The 7,151-nt window shown below is 41.7% G+C and overlaps 1 long non-coding RNA gene across 1 annotated transcript; it reads right to left on the minus strand.

Annotated features, from left to right (window-relative positions):
- Nucleotides 1-2,926: 2,926 nt before the first annotated feature.
- Nucleotides 2,927-6,919, minus strand: LOC123511285. Its single transcript, XR_006676742.1, has 3 exons — nucleotides 6,797-6,919; nucleotides 4,347-4,450; nucleotides 2,927-2,975 (listed from the first exon to the last, which is right to left on the minus strand). It is a non-coding gene; the product is annotated as an uncharacterized LOC123511285 (long non-coding RNA).
- Between the last annotated feature and the right edge of the window lie 232 nt (nucleotides 6,920-7,151).

Genomic DNA, 7,151 nt, shown 5'->3' on the forward strand with positions numbered 1-7,151 from the left:
GGCACTATCGAGCTAAAGATCCGGAAGGTGAACGTGTATACGACTCCCCATTACATCACCCTCATCAAGGAGGCAAACAGAAAACATCCTTATCAGATTGTGGAGATGAAAGACTTCAAGGATTATGGTCCTCTGCAAAGCCACGCATCTTGGGTAGGCATGAAAGATGCCAACTTCCTTCAGTCTCATGTTCTGGTCTACTCCAAAGACGATCCTACAGCCTTCCTCTGTAGTGAGCAGTACGGAATGATTGCTCCAGTCCGTGTGTGCCTAAAAAAGAAGACTGTGCCACGGTTTGACCTTGGGAGTGTATAGCTACATAATAAGTACCCCAGTGTCGTTCCACTCACACCAGAAATACTACGGGACGTGCGTGTGCTATCGACCTACGTACCTGTCGAGTACAAGATGTTCTTTGACGACCTCATAGCTGCTCAGGAGCTTCTTCTGCCATCAACATCAGCAGCTGCACGTCGCAGGGTAAGGGGGCGGGTCGAGGATGACTCCACGGAGGAGGACGAAGACCGCCTGGAGGATTCTTACCTAGATAGGGCTTAACCCCATCTAGGAACAAGCGATGCCTCCAACCATGAATGCAAAAGATGTTCTTGAATTAAAGCTTGAGGTTGGCTAATGTTGGCATCACCAAAATGTCTTGGGTAATGAGCTGGTAAGACTCATAATGTACTTTATGGAAAATTGATTCAATAAGGCAGTTGGCAGATTACCGAGAACACAGATGAAGAGACTACAAAACTAACCAAATCATACAGCCTTGGACCAAGAGCAGGGTGAAGAAGACGTTTGAAGGCCTCTACTGAACGAGCTGAGACAACATTTTCAGGTAGAGATTTCCAGAAGCAAAATCGATGACGGGGCGAATGTGAGAAATAAAGACTGTTTTCATAAAATCAGATCTGCAGACTGTTCCCTTCAAGATAGAGAACCCAACGCCGCTAGCCTTCCTAGCAATTTCTCTAACATGGAGGTGGAACTTAAGTGAGGCATCCACACGAACTCCAAGGTCCTTGTGATTCTCAACATCCTTAATTGGTTGATCATCAATAAAGTACAGCAGAAGAACAGGTGCATCTCTGAAATTCCTACAAAAATTAATTCGAACACATTTATGAACAGAGAATGCAAGACCCCAGGAGCTACTTGTTCTATGGAGTAGGTTGATACCACTTTGCAGACTGATGTGAGAATGAAGGTGGTCCGACAACGAGAGGAAAGATGCTAAATAAAGTTTTAGATCATCAGCAAACAGACAGAATTTGCAACTTAGTTGAGAGACATGATTAATATAAACCAGGAACAGTAAAGATCCAAGCACAGACCCCTGGGGAACGCCTTACTAACCTAACCTATTATTCATTTCTGATAGGCCTATATCAAACCGCCCCCCCTACCCCTGCAGTAGTAATAGAAACAGTAATAGTAAGAAAAGTGAGTGAATACTGATACACACCTTTCAGTCTGGCTCTCCACAACACGTGCTGACCTCTTGGCCCGTCTTGCTCTGGGGAGGTTATTGTTATTTTTATTATTTTTTCTATTTTTAAGCAATATAGTGTAATAAAAAATAGACGTAATTAATGTGAGTGATTTTCCTATTACTTTTGTTAATATTGGTTCTGTAGTTTTTTATTTTATTTATTTAATAGTGCTGATTTCTTGTTCTGTCTTGCTCCGGGGAGGTCATTGTTATTTATTTATATTTTTCAATCTTAAAAGCTTTGTAGTGTAATAAAATGTCTAGATAATTAATACGTGTTATTTTTATATCACTTTTATTAATATTTATTTGGTATTTTGATTTTCTTTTATATATATATTTTCCCAATACCTCATGGCAAGATTAATTTTAGCTTTCCACTGAAGATGATCTAATAAAAATGGCTGTTCTAAATTAATGGCGGTGTTCTTTGTAGTATTAGTGATTCAATTTCAAGGAGTATTTAGGTTACATATATCTAGATTTAATTGTAGACTTGGAATGAAACTCTGCGCGGGACTTTTGGATGGATCAAAAGCGGCGCTCTCACTAACATCGCTAATAAACACCCAAAAAGGCCCAAAAACACACAAAACTAACTAAAAACACCCAAAATCATCCCCAACACACCCCAAACCACTTAAAACACCCAAAACACCATGCAACACCTCAAAATGCTCCCAAACACACTCAAAACTCACTAAACACAACCAATATACTCCAAAACACACATCAAAACCACTTACAACACCCAGCAACACCTCAAAATGCCGCAAAACACACCCAAAACTCACTAGAAACACCCAGTACACACCCCACTTACACCCACTTACAACATCCAAAACACACCCAAAATATCTTGCAATACCTCATAATGGCCCCAAACACACCCAAAACTTACTAGAAACACCAAATATACACCAAATCACCCTCACACACACACCCAAAACACCCCTAACACACACCCACACACCTTAAAACACTCAGAACTACCCCAAAATACACTCAAAACACCCTGCAACACCTCAAATACACCCAAAACGCACTATATACACCCAGTACACACCAAAATCACTTAAAACACTCAAAATTGCCCCAAAACACACTCAAAACACCATGCAACACCTCAAAATGCCCCCAAAACACACTCAAAACATGCCAGTACTCAAATACACCTCCACACCACACTCAAGGCATGTCAAATACACCTAAGAGGCTTAAAACACACGATATATACCCAAAACACCCTTATAATACACTCAAACACACTGCAACACACTTAAAACGCCCCAAATGTGTCCCAAATCCAACACAATGCATTATGAAGAGTGAGTAAACCAGGTGAGTTAGGATTAAAATGGACACTTACCTAAATATTACACCTTGGCTCCCTCTCCTATTCCGCCTCTATTTCTCGTTTCTTCTTCGTCCTCCTCCTTTGTTTCTCCTTCTGTTGCTTCCGTGTTGACGTCTGAGCCTAGAAACACATCAAAACACTAGATATTAGACAAAATATTGAGGATAAGAAGGGTGACTTAAGTATTGTGACTTGGCTTCTCCTTCTCTTCCTTCTCTCTTTCTCCTTCCTTCCTCCTTATCCCCCTTTATTTCTCCTTTCTACTTCCTTATGCTACTACTATCTACACACCTGAACCCAGAAACACACGAAAACACGCAGGAATCACCAGATATTAGGCAAAATATTGACGAACTGCGGGTTTGGAAAAGAGGCGGCAGCCCGGGGCTATAATGAGTCACCACCTGGGCTGTGGTGGTCATCACAAGAGAACGGGAGCGGGGTTGACTCGGCTAAATTACGTAAATCATTTCATTTTAAAAATGACTTTTAGAAAAAACGAAGCCACGGCCGAGTGCTTGTTATTTTATGACGTGATAAATAGTAAAACTAAGTTTAAAAATATCAAAACAACTCCAGCTTAACTAGTTTTCAAAAAATGTCTAAATTAAGTATGCTAAATATAAAACAACATTCAAACTCATAAATCTGCTAAAACGCCCTGCAAAGTCAAGCCATTTTCACTTGGCGAGTGTTTTACCACATTTGAGGGAGTGTGAGGTATCTTTCAAGGCATTCCACAGCGAGTTACACCGAGAACCACAAACGTCACCAAATAAAATAAAGAAAAATAAGACGTTTTTTTCAACACCACCAAACACCATTTCAAAGTTCACATATTTCACTCAATAGATTGATTTCACGCTCAAAAGAGGACACCCGATCCTTTGATACCACAAAGGCCCACTTATACCTTCAAATAAGAAACCTCAAAATTCGAGAGGGAAAATTTTGACCGTTGAAAAGCCTTTAACACACGCCATAAAACACCACTAAACGCCACATATTTACCCAACACAGGCGCGCAACACACTTCAAACACAACGAAACATTTATACAAACCATAAAAACACACCATGGAAGCGTAACATTACTCTTATGAAATATTAGAAAAAAGTATTGGACCGAGCAGGCTGCCAGGGGGGGATGGTGGCAGGGGACAGGAGGGGTAGGTAACATCCGGGGACCTGGAGGCGGGAACAGCGGCGGCGCGGGGTCCATATGTTGCCTTTAAAATCTCACCACAACAAAATGAAGCCATATAGGGAAGAAATGACCATGGGAGATGAAATGGTAGACTGGTGGGTGCACTCTGGCACATGTTTGGCTTACTGTGAGTGAAGGACGCAAATAACAACGGCGAATATACACAACTTGCCTCTATGACCGCTTGTTTACCTAATCACCTTTACAAATCTGGGTACAGTTCGAGGTATTTTCACTCCCGTAGGTAAATGGAGGCCCAAGATAAGCGAATGACCTTAAACACACCTTGAGTAAGTGAAGGAGGGGTGTGGTGAAGGCTGCAGGTCATGGTGCCTTGCCTTGCACTGCTGGTTCACTCTTGTCTTGCCGCTTGTGCTGCTAAAAACTGCCTGGGAATATGGTAACACTTCACTTCATTGTGTGTGTGTGTGTGTATGTTTTGAGTATCTATGGCTGTGAGTGAATGCGTCTGGGTGTGAAGACTGAGCAGTAAACACCACCGCCAACACCACCAGCGCCACCACCACTGTATGTGCGTGAAGGCTGTGCTGTCTGTACGGTACACAACTGTCAATGACAACTCCCCAGTACTACAGCTATTATTAATGGGAGACAATAGTTATTCTCGCTTCACGTATCGAGTTAATGGTTAGTGTGACATCTTAATCCTCTCTTTCTCTTCTTGATCGTGTCCTGTGCTGGTGATCTTGGTGAAGGGGGAAGTATTGAAGGTGGTGGCGAGTGCCAAACAAGGAGAATGGTTTAGACCTAAGCTGTCTTAATGGTACACTATTATATTCTCATAACAGTAATAGATATTGTTGCCCCAGCCAGATTGTTTAATATTTTTAAGGATATTTTTTTCATGCCTAAAAAGCTGTTTTATATAGGCTAGCTTTAGCTATATATGTAACTATAGTATATATTTTTACATGAAAGCAAATACATATTTGTATGTTTATATAGCTAATTGCTATAAATAAATGTTTCAAATGTTTCAAATGTCTGTCTCTCTCTCTCTCTCTCTCTCTCCTAATAAAATAATGAACCAGATTTTCTTATCACCACCACCACCACCACAACTACCACCACAACTATGTTGTGGTCAATGTTATGTTACCACGGAGAGGGCACGGAGTAGCAGTGTCGTTTGTTCAGGAACTCTCTCACACTGTCTTCTCAAGGGAGTTAACGAAAACACAGCTTGGGTTTTCCTTATATTAACAATACAGTTGTTTACACTACACAAGGATAGTCTCGCACACACACACACACACACACACACACACACACACACACACACACACACACACACACACACACACACACAGTCCACAGCTCCCTTGCAAACGCCCGGGGGAGCACAACGGCCAGCTCGTGTGTTCGCCAGACTGCAACTAACGCAGCTCGTCTTGTCCATCTTTCGTCACCAAAAACTCACTCACACCGGTGACCGACTCATTTATTTAAGAACACTTACAAATGCATTGGTTACAATAGTTAAAGTATTACTTCATTATAAATGAAATAAATAAAATGTATGATAGTACTAAATGTATGTCTATGCTGTAATAATTACATATATATAATCCAGCAACCAGAGGTTCCCACACTGAGCCTGTGGGAACGTATACTGACTTAGCATAAGAAGTGCTTGCATATGGAAATGAAAGGATGTGCTTCTCGCTAAGATCAGCCTCGCTTCTCACGGCTGTGTATAGAAACAAGGAAAAAAATAATTATATACAATTCATACCCTAACACCGCGCGGTCACATGCCTGCCGCGAGGACGCGGCACAAAAAGAAAGCATACATAGATATTTACTAACCATGTACCTAGCCGTGTTAAAGTGTACTACACGAAGTTTATGGTTTGAGAGTGAACTCGCCGCGGCACAAACATCGTGGCAGTAAGATTAGGATGGAAACAAAGTAAATAGATGCATAAATAAATAAATATTAACAATAGGATGATGGTACTCAGGAAGAGAGTCGTCCAAGACCTGGGCAACTTTAGAGTAAGGAAAGAAAGAAAGATTTGTACAACAGGTATAAGAGAGAGAGAGAGAGAGAGAGAGAGAGAGAGAGAGAGAGAGAGAGAGAGAGAGAGAGAGAGAGAGAGAGAGAGAGAGAGAGAGAGAGAGAGAGAGAGAGAGAGAGAGAGAGAGAGAGAGAGTGTGTGTGCAGGTGGGGTCAGCAAGACAGTGCTCTACGCCTCTCTCAGCACACGATAATGCTAAAAGTCCATGAGAACAGAGCACAGGTTGACTCTCATTGTCAGGGTCACCACTAGCAGGAGCGGCAGCAGCAGCAGGGCGTACAGGATCACTCGGGGGCTGCAGGATGGGCAGGGCTGCCAAAACAATGATAATAATGATGTTTTACGCCTGTTCTTGTTATCATCTTTCTTTTTTATTGTTATTTATTGTTTTGTGTGTGTTTTTAAGGTTGTAGGATTTTCAGGGCTGACAAAATAATGATAATAATGATGATAATAATTATTATAGACGCATGCCAAGGGGTCTGCGCGACGATAAGGAAACACGTAAACCAGCATTAGTAAATTGTATGTTAGTTAAGGTTTTAATGCTAAGGACCAAAACTGAAGGTAAGACGCCACTAGAGTATAGTGAAGTAACGAATAAGAGAAAGACAGGCTTGGTGATGGCAGGGCGAAGAAAGAGAGGCGACGATGTTTACAGTGGAAATTGGTGAGTCTTGGAGTATACTGTACCTCCCCTACACGATGGGTCACCAGGTTATCCTGTCTACTACCGTCCGTGGCAGCCCCGGGACACAGGAGAGGGACAGAAGGGAGCAGGGTGTTATACAAGTAACATCGTGAGTTGAGCTTGCTTCAGGCAGTTATACACACACACGCACGCACGCCGTATTAGTGTTCGCATGGTATTTTAGGTGTGTTAAGTGGTTTGGGGTGTGTTTATTATGATTTTGGGTATTTTTAGTGAGTTTTATGTGTGTTTTGGTCCTTTTGGGTGTTTATTAGTGATATTACTCAGAGCGTCGCATTAAACCCATTCAAATAGCCCGCGTAGAGTTGCAATCCAAGTCTACACTTAAATCTAGAT

This window comes from Portunus trituberculatus, chromosome 31, assembly GCF_017591435.1.
Source record: "Portunus trituberculatus isolate SZX2019 chromosome 31, ASM1759143v1, whole genome shotgun sequence".
NCBI classification, from domain to species: Eukaryota; Metazoa; Arthropoda; class Malacostraca; order Decapoda; family Portunidae; genus Portunus; species Portunus trituberculatus.